We start from the raw sequence: 7376 nt of genomic DNA, 5'->3' as shown, positions 1-7376 counted from the left end.
TTTGATAGGGTATTATTTCAACACCAAGAACAGATTGGTTTTACTGGGGATTGAACCCAAGACCTGCTACGTGTTAAGCAGACGTGATGACCACTACACTATGAAACCTGGTGAAAAGTTACTGTTTATTGGCTAGCAGAGCAGAATTTTGACTGACGGGGCCTTTTTATTGCTGATGGAAAGTATTTTTGGTAATAAAACATTTACAATTTTTATTGCATATTTTACCAGTTTTATTCCTACAAAGGGATATTGCTTAAATTGAAGTTTACATTGAATGTGTTACATTTTTCTACACAGTTTAGTCGTTTGCATTTGTATTTATGGGAACTATGTATTTTGAAACAAACAGGATTTTTATAATATGGGATTATGTTTTCTGCTAAAATGGTCAATAAAAAAGAAACCCAAATTCGTAGTTCTCTTTGTAATGGAAGCCAAAATGTATTGTCATTTGGCAACGAAATGAAGAATTTCATTTCTTACAGGTTGATAGGAAATTACTTCAACACCGAAAACAGGTTGGTTTCACTGGGGATTGAACCCAGAACTTACTGCATGTGAAGCAGACTTGATGACAACCACACTAGAAAACCTGTAAAATCCTGCACAGTAATGGCAATTAGAGACGAGGTTTGACCGCCAGGGGAAAAAAAAAAATAATTCGTAGTACTGTTGGTGATGGAAGACAAAACATCCCATTATTCGTGAACAAAGCCAAGAACTTTTTATATTGCAAGTTGATAGAGTATTACTTCTACACCAAGAACTGATAAGTTTCACTGGGGATTGAATCAGGACCTTCTGCATGTAAAGCACACATGATTACCACTACACTATGAAACCTGACAAAAAAATTATAGAGTATTGGCTATCAGAGCAAAATTGTGACTAACGGGGCCTTTATATTGCTGAAGAAAAGTATTTTTGGTAATGAAAAATTTACAATTTTTATTACATATTTTACCAGTTTTATTCCTACAAAGGTATATTGATTAAATTGAAGTTTACATTGAATGTGTTACTTTTTTCTACACAGTTTAGTCATTTGCTTTTGTATTTATGGGAACTATATATTTTGAAACAAAAAGGATTTTTATAATATGTGATTATGTTTTCTGCTAAATTAGTCAATAAAAAAGAAACCCAAAATCGCAGTTCTCTTTGTGATGGAAGCCAATATGTATTGTCATTTGGCAACGAAACCAAGAATTTCATATACTACAGGTTGAGAGCAAATTACTTCAACACCGAAAAAAGATTGGTTTCACTGGGGATTAAACCCAGAACGTTCTGCATGTGAAGCAGACTTGATAACCACCACCCTAGAAAACCTGTGAAATCCTGCAAAGTAATGGCAATTACAGACGAGTTTTGACCGCCAGGGGCAAAAAAAAAATAATTCGTAGTTCTGTTGGTTATGGAAGCCAAAACATCCCATCATTCAGCAACAAAGCCAAGAACTTCATATATTGTAGTAGGATAGGGTACTATTTCAACACCAAGAACAGATTGGTTTCACTGGGGATTGAACCCAGAACCTTCTGCGTGTGAAACAGACATGATGACCACTACACTATGAACCATGTGAAATCCTGCAAAGTAATGGCAATTGGAGACGAGTTTTGACCGCCAGGGGGAAAAAAAAAAATTCGTAGTTCTGTTGGTGATGGAAGCCAAAACATCCTGTTATTCGACAACAAAGCCAAGAACTTTATATATTGCTGGTTGATAGGGTATTATTTCAACACCAAGAACAGATTGTATTCACTGGGGATTTACCTCAGGACCTTTTGCGTATTAAGCAGACGTGATGACCACTACACTTTGAAACCTGTGAAATCCTGCAAAGTAATGGCAATTAGAGACGAGTTTTGACCGCCAGGGGAAAAAAAAAATAATTCGTAGTTCTGTTGATGATGGAAGCTAAAACATCTCATCATTCGGCAGCAATGCCAAGAACTTCATATATTGTAGTTTGATAGGTTATTATTTCAACACCAAGAACATATTGGTTTTACAGGGTATTGAACCCTGGACCTTCTGCATATTAAGCAGACGTGATGACCACTACACTATGAAACCTTGTGGAAAGTTACTGTGTATTGGCAAGCAGAGCAGAATTGTGACTGACGGGGCCTTTTTATTGCTGAAGGAAAGTATTTTTGGTTAATGAAACATTTGCAATTTTGATTACATATTTTACCAGTTTTATTCCTACAAAGGGATATTGCTTAAATTGAAGTTTACATTGAATGTGTTACTTTTTTCTATACAGTTTAGTCGTTTGCTTTTGTATTTATGGGAACTATATATTTTAAAGCAAACAGGATTTTTATAATATGGGATTATGTTTTCTCCTAAAATGGTCAATAAAAAAGAAACCCAAAATCGTAGTTCTCTTGGTGACGGAAGCCAAAATGTATTGTCATTTGTAGAGTTGAGCGCGGTTCGCGGTTCGAGGTTCTCCAGTTCTAAGCTCGAGTGATTTTGGGGGCTGTTCGAGATCGAACTAAAACTCGAGCTTTTTGCAGAAGCTCGATAGTTCTAGATACGTTCGAGAACGGTTCTAGCAGCAAAAAGCAGGGCTTTTTACAGCTACAGTGTGCAGGAGCCATCTCTGGCAGCCTGCCAGAAGCTGGTAACCAAGATAAACATCGGGTATCCAACCAAAGCGCTTTGGTTAGTAACCCGATGTTTATCCTAGTTACGTGCAGGAAGCTCACACTTCCCCGCTCAGCTCGCTCCGCCCCCTCCTGCCCGCAGCATGTACACACGTACACACACACACACACACACACACGGTCCCGCTCGGCTTACCTGCGGTGATGAAGTCCCGCCATCCCGACCTCAGCGCTGTCACTGTCCTCCATGGCCGCCGCTTGTCACATCACCTCTCGCTTCCGACCCGAGACTGACTAGCGGTGACGTCACGGGCCTCTCGCGATATTTGGCTGTGAAAGCGGTGGAGCTCAGGTAACTGCACTGCTCTCCCAGCCAATGGGGAACATCCTGCTCTTCATTGACTGGGACAGTGTGGATCGTCATGGCAACCCCTTGGATTACACCAGACCTGGATTTGTTTTTCATTCTTATAAATTGGTTAAAGAGGGAATGTTTTGGGGAGTGTTTTTTCAAATAAAAATGTGTTTGTCGTCTATTTTTTTTTATTACTGACTGGGTTGGTGATGTCGGGTATCTGATAGACGCCTGACCTCACCAACCCCAGGGCTTGATGCCAGGTGACATTACACATCTGGTATTAACCCCATATATTACCCTGTTTGCCACCGCACCAGGGCGTGGGATGAGCTGGGGCGAAGCACCAGGATTGGCGCATCTAATGGATGCGCCACTTCTGGGGCGGCTGCGGCCTGCTATTTTTAGGCTGGGGAGAGTCCAATAACCAAGGACCTCCATAGTCTGAGAATATCAGACCCCAGCTGTCTGCTTTACCTTGGCTGGTGATCCAATTTTGGGGGGACCCCTACGTGTTCTTTTTTTTTAATTATTTATTTCATTTATAATAACAGCGTGGGGTGCCCTCAGTTTTGGATTACCAGCCGGGTACAAATAGGCAACTGGGGGTTGGGGGCAGACGTACCTGCCTGCTGTACCTGGCTAGCATACAAAAATATGGCGAAGCCCACATAACTTTTTCAGGGGGCAAAAAACTTCTGCATACAGTCCTGGATGGAGTATGCTGAGCTTTGTAGTTCTGCAGCTGCTGTCTGTCTGTATGGAGAAGAGCAGACAGCAGCTGCAGAACTACAAGGCTCAGCATACTCCATCCAGGACTGTATGCAGAAGTTTTTTGCCCACCAAAAAAATGACGTGGGCTTCGCCATATTTTTGTATGCTAGCCAGGTACAGCAGGCAGCCACGGGCTGCTTCCAACCCCCAGTTGCCTATTTGTACCCGGCTGGGAACCAAAAATATAGGGAAGCCCATTTTTTTTTAATTATTTCACTTATTTCATGAAATAATTAAAAAACAAATGACGTGGGCTTCGCCCCATTTTTGTGTCCAGCCGGGTATAACTAGGCAGCTGGGGATTGGAATCCGCAGCATAGGTTAGCCCGAGGTTTCTGGGCGCCTCTGCTGCGGATTTCAGTCCGCAGCCGTCCCAGAAAATGGCGCTCTCATAGAAGTGCCATCATCTGGCGCTGTATCCAACTCTTACAACAGCCCTGGAGCCGGGTGGCTTGTTGGGTAATCATGAGTTAATACTGGCTTTGTTTTACTAGCCAGTATTAAGCCAGAGATTCTTAATGTCAGGCACGTTTGACCCGGCCATTAAGAATCTACAATAAAGGGTTAAAAAAATGACACCACACAGAGAAAAAATACTTTAATAGAAATAAATACACAGACACATTAGAGACTCCATCTTTATTACCCCCTGTCAGCCCTCCACGATCCTGCTCTTCTGTCTTCTTTCTTTCTAGTGTAGTAGTAGTGACGATTGTAGTGAGGATGAGGTTCACCAGCCCATCACTTGGAGCTGGGGAACCTCATCCTCAGTACAATCCTCACTAGTGTAGTAGTAGTGACGATTGTAGTGAGGATAAGGTTCACCAGCTCATCACTTGGGGCTGGGGAACCTCATCCTCAGTACAATCCTCACTACAATCGGGAAGCAGCGTGCAGCCTTCACTCCGTGAGTGATGAGTGCTGGCTGTCAGCGGTAACAGCGGTAACTAGAGATGAGCGAACCGGTCCCGGTTCGGCTCGAGGTCGGTTCGCCGAACGGAGGTCCCGTTCGAGTTCGGCTCGTCGAACGTTCGACGAACCGAACTCGAACTGCATAGGAAACAATGGCAGGCAATCACAAACACATAAAAACACCTAGAAAACACCCTCAAAGGTGTCCAAAAGGTGACAAACAACTCACAACACAACACAAACACATGGGAAAGTGACAAGGACATATACTCATGCGAAAACAAAACAGCTGGACAAGGAAAAAGAGGAGGACACACAGATATATGAGTATATGCAAGTAAACATCGATTCCATTATTGTGCAACTTGAGCCCTGCTCATTTTAGGCTTCCAATCTTGATAAATTGCCTGAGCTCGCCACGTACGCCTTGGGGATCTTGTCGTGTCCTGCAGCCAGCGTTCTCTCGGAACCTGTCTTCAGTGCTGCTGGGGGTCTGCTGGCAGATAAGCACACGTGTCTGTCCACTGACAATGTGGACATGGCTCTCAGAGGACTTTTCTTCCCCTGGGTCAGCCAGGGGACGGGAAAGGCACGCGTATTTTTGAGAGTGCTTCATGCAAAGCATCTTTTTCATTTTGAAAAGGGGGGTCAAGTGATGGCAGTCAAGTGGGGTGTGTGTGGCCCAATTAGTGGAAACGAGGGAGACTGTGGTTGGATTCCCTTCGCTTTTGAAAAAAGAACCAAGATGAACAAGTCGGGGCTCTCAGAGGACTTTTCTTCCCCTGGGTCATCCAGGGGAGGTGAAAGGCACGCGTATTTTTGAGAGTGCTTCATGCAAAGCATCTTTTTCATCTTGAAAATTGGCTCAACTGATGCCAGTCAAGTGGGGTGTGTGTGGCCCAGTTAGTGGAAACGAGGGAGACTGTGGTTGGAGTCCCCTCGCTGTGTTTCTAAAAGAACCAAGATGAACAAGTCATGGCTCTCAGAGGACTTTTCTTCCCCTGGGTCAGCCAGGGGACGGGAAAGGCACGCGTATTTTTGAGAGTGCTTCATGCAAAGCATCTTTTTCATTTTGAAAAGGGGCATCAACTGATGTCAGTCAAGTGGGGTGTGTGTGGCCCAATTAGTGGCAACGAGGGAGACTGTGGTTGGAGTCCCCTCGCTGTGTTTCTAAAAGAAACAAAATGAACAAATCATGGCTCTCAGAGGACTTTTCTTCCCCTGGGTCAGCCAGGGGACGGGAAAGGCACGCGTATTTTTGAGAGTGCTAAATGCAAAGCATCTTTTTCATCTTGAAAATTGGCTCAACTGATGCCAGTCAAGTGGGGTGTGTGTGGCCCAGTTAGTGGAAACGAGGGAGACTGTGGTTGGAGTCCCCTCGTTGTGTTTCTAAAAGAACCAAGATGAGCAAGTCATGGCTCTCAGAGGACTTTTCTTCCCCTGGGTCAGCCAGGGGACGGGAAAGGCACACGTATTTTTCAGAGTGCTTCATGCAAAGCATCTTTTTCTTTTTCAAAAGGGGGCTCAACCGATGCCAGTCAAGTGGGGTGTGTGTGGCCCAATTAGTGGCAACTAGGGAGACTGTGGTTGGAGTCCCCTCGCTGTGTTTCTAAAAGAAACAAAATGAACAAATCATGGCTCTCAGAGGACTTTTCTTCCCCTGGGTCAGCCAGGGGACGGGAAAGGCACGCGTATTTTTGAGAGTGCTTCATGCAAAGCATCTTTTTCATCTTGAAATTTGGCTCAACTGATTCCAGTCAAGTGGGGTGTGTGTGGCCCAGTTAGTGGAAACGAGGGAGACTGTGGTTGGAGTCCCCTCGCTGTGTTTCTAAAAGAACCAAGATGAACAAGTCATGGCTCTCAGAGGACTTTTCTTCCCCTGGGTCAGCCAGGGGACGGGAAAGGCACGCATATTTTTGAGAGTGCTTCATGCAAAGCATCTTTTTCATCTTGAAAATTGGCTCAACTGATGCCAGTCAAGTGGGGTGTGTGTGGCCCAGTTAGTGGAAACGAGGGAAACTGTGGTTGGAGTCCCCTCGCTGTGTTTTACATTCTTTTAGAAGGGCATGACATGGCTTGGAGGTTGACTTTCAGCATCTGCAAACTGTTGGCAACCAAAATGCTGCCTTTCCAACCTTTTTAACCGAAGATTTTCGAGACCTTATGCCCATCGCAGTGCCCCAAGAGCCGATGCCCAGGCGCCACTCCTTCTCCAACAAAGGCGTGCACGCGCTACACCAGCATGTCGCACTAAACATCACTGATTCCTTGAGAAACTCTGTGTGACAGGGTGCATTTCACCACAGATAATTGGCCCAGTAAGCATGGACAGGGGCGTTACATGTCGCTGACTGGGCAATGGGTTACTGTGGGGAGAGATGGAGAAGGGTCTGCTGTACAAGTCTTGCCGTCCCCACGAGTTGTTTCAATCCTTCTTCTGTATGTAGAAGTTAATACACTGCTTGTGCCTCTTCAACCTCGTGTGGGTCCTCCACCTTGGCGCAAACCCTGTGTGGTCAGGCCACCCTTCCTTGTAACTGCGCACAAGGAATACCACACACCTCCTTACTATGCTGGCAGCAGAGCTCAATGCCATCAGGCGGTCAAAGGTTTACTTTGAAATGTATGGGAAATGTGAGTCACACCGCTGAGAAGTTGTGGACGGTTAGCTCTGGAGACCGAGTTTCATCAATGGTTGTCTCCACTCAACC

General features: G+C 44.7%; 1 non-coding gene across 1 annotated transcript; it reads right to left on the bottom strand.

The window, feature by feature from the left end:
- Positions 1-2012: 2012 nt before the first annotated feature.
- On the bottom strand, positions 2013-2085 carry TRNAI-AAU (transfer RNA isoleucine (anticodon AAU)). The gene has a single exon. It is a non-coding gene; the product is annotated as a tRNA-Ile (tRNA).
- Between the last annotated feature and the right edge of the window lie 5291 nt (positions 2086-7376).

This window comes from Anomaloglossus baeobatrachus, chromosome 2 (assembly GCF_048569485.1).
Source record: "Anomaloglossus baeobatrachus isolate aAnoBae1 chromosome 2, aAnoBae1.hap1, whole genome shotgun sequence".
Lineage (NCBI taxonomy): Eukaryota > Metazoa > Chordata > Amphibia > Anura > Aromobatidae > Anomaloglossus > Anomaloglossus baeobatrachus.
The sequence above is the reverse complement of the archived record's forward strand: the minus strand, read 5'-3'. Positions and strand labels throughout refer to the sequence as shown.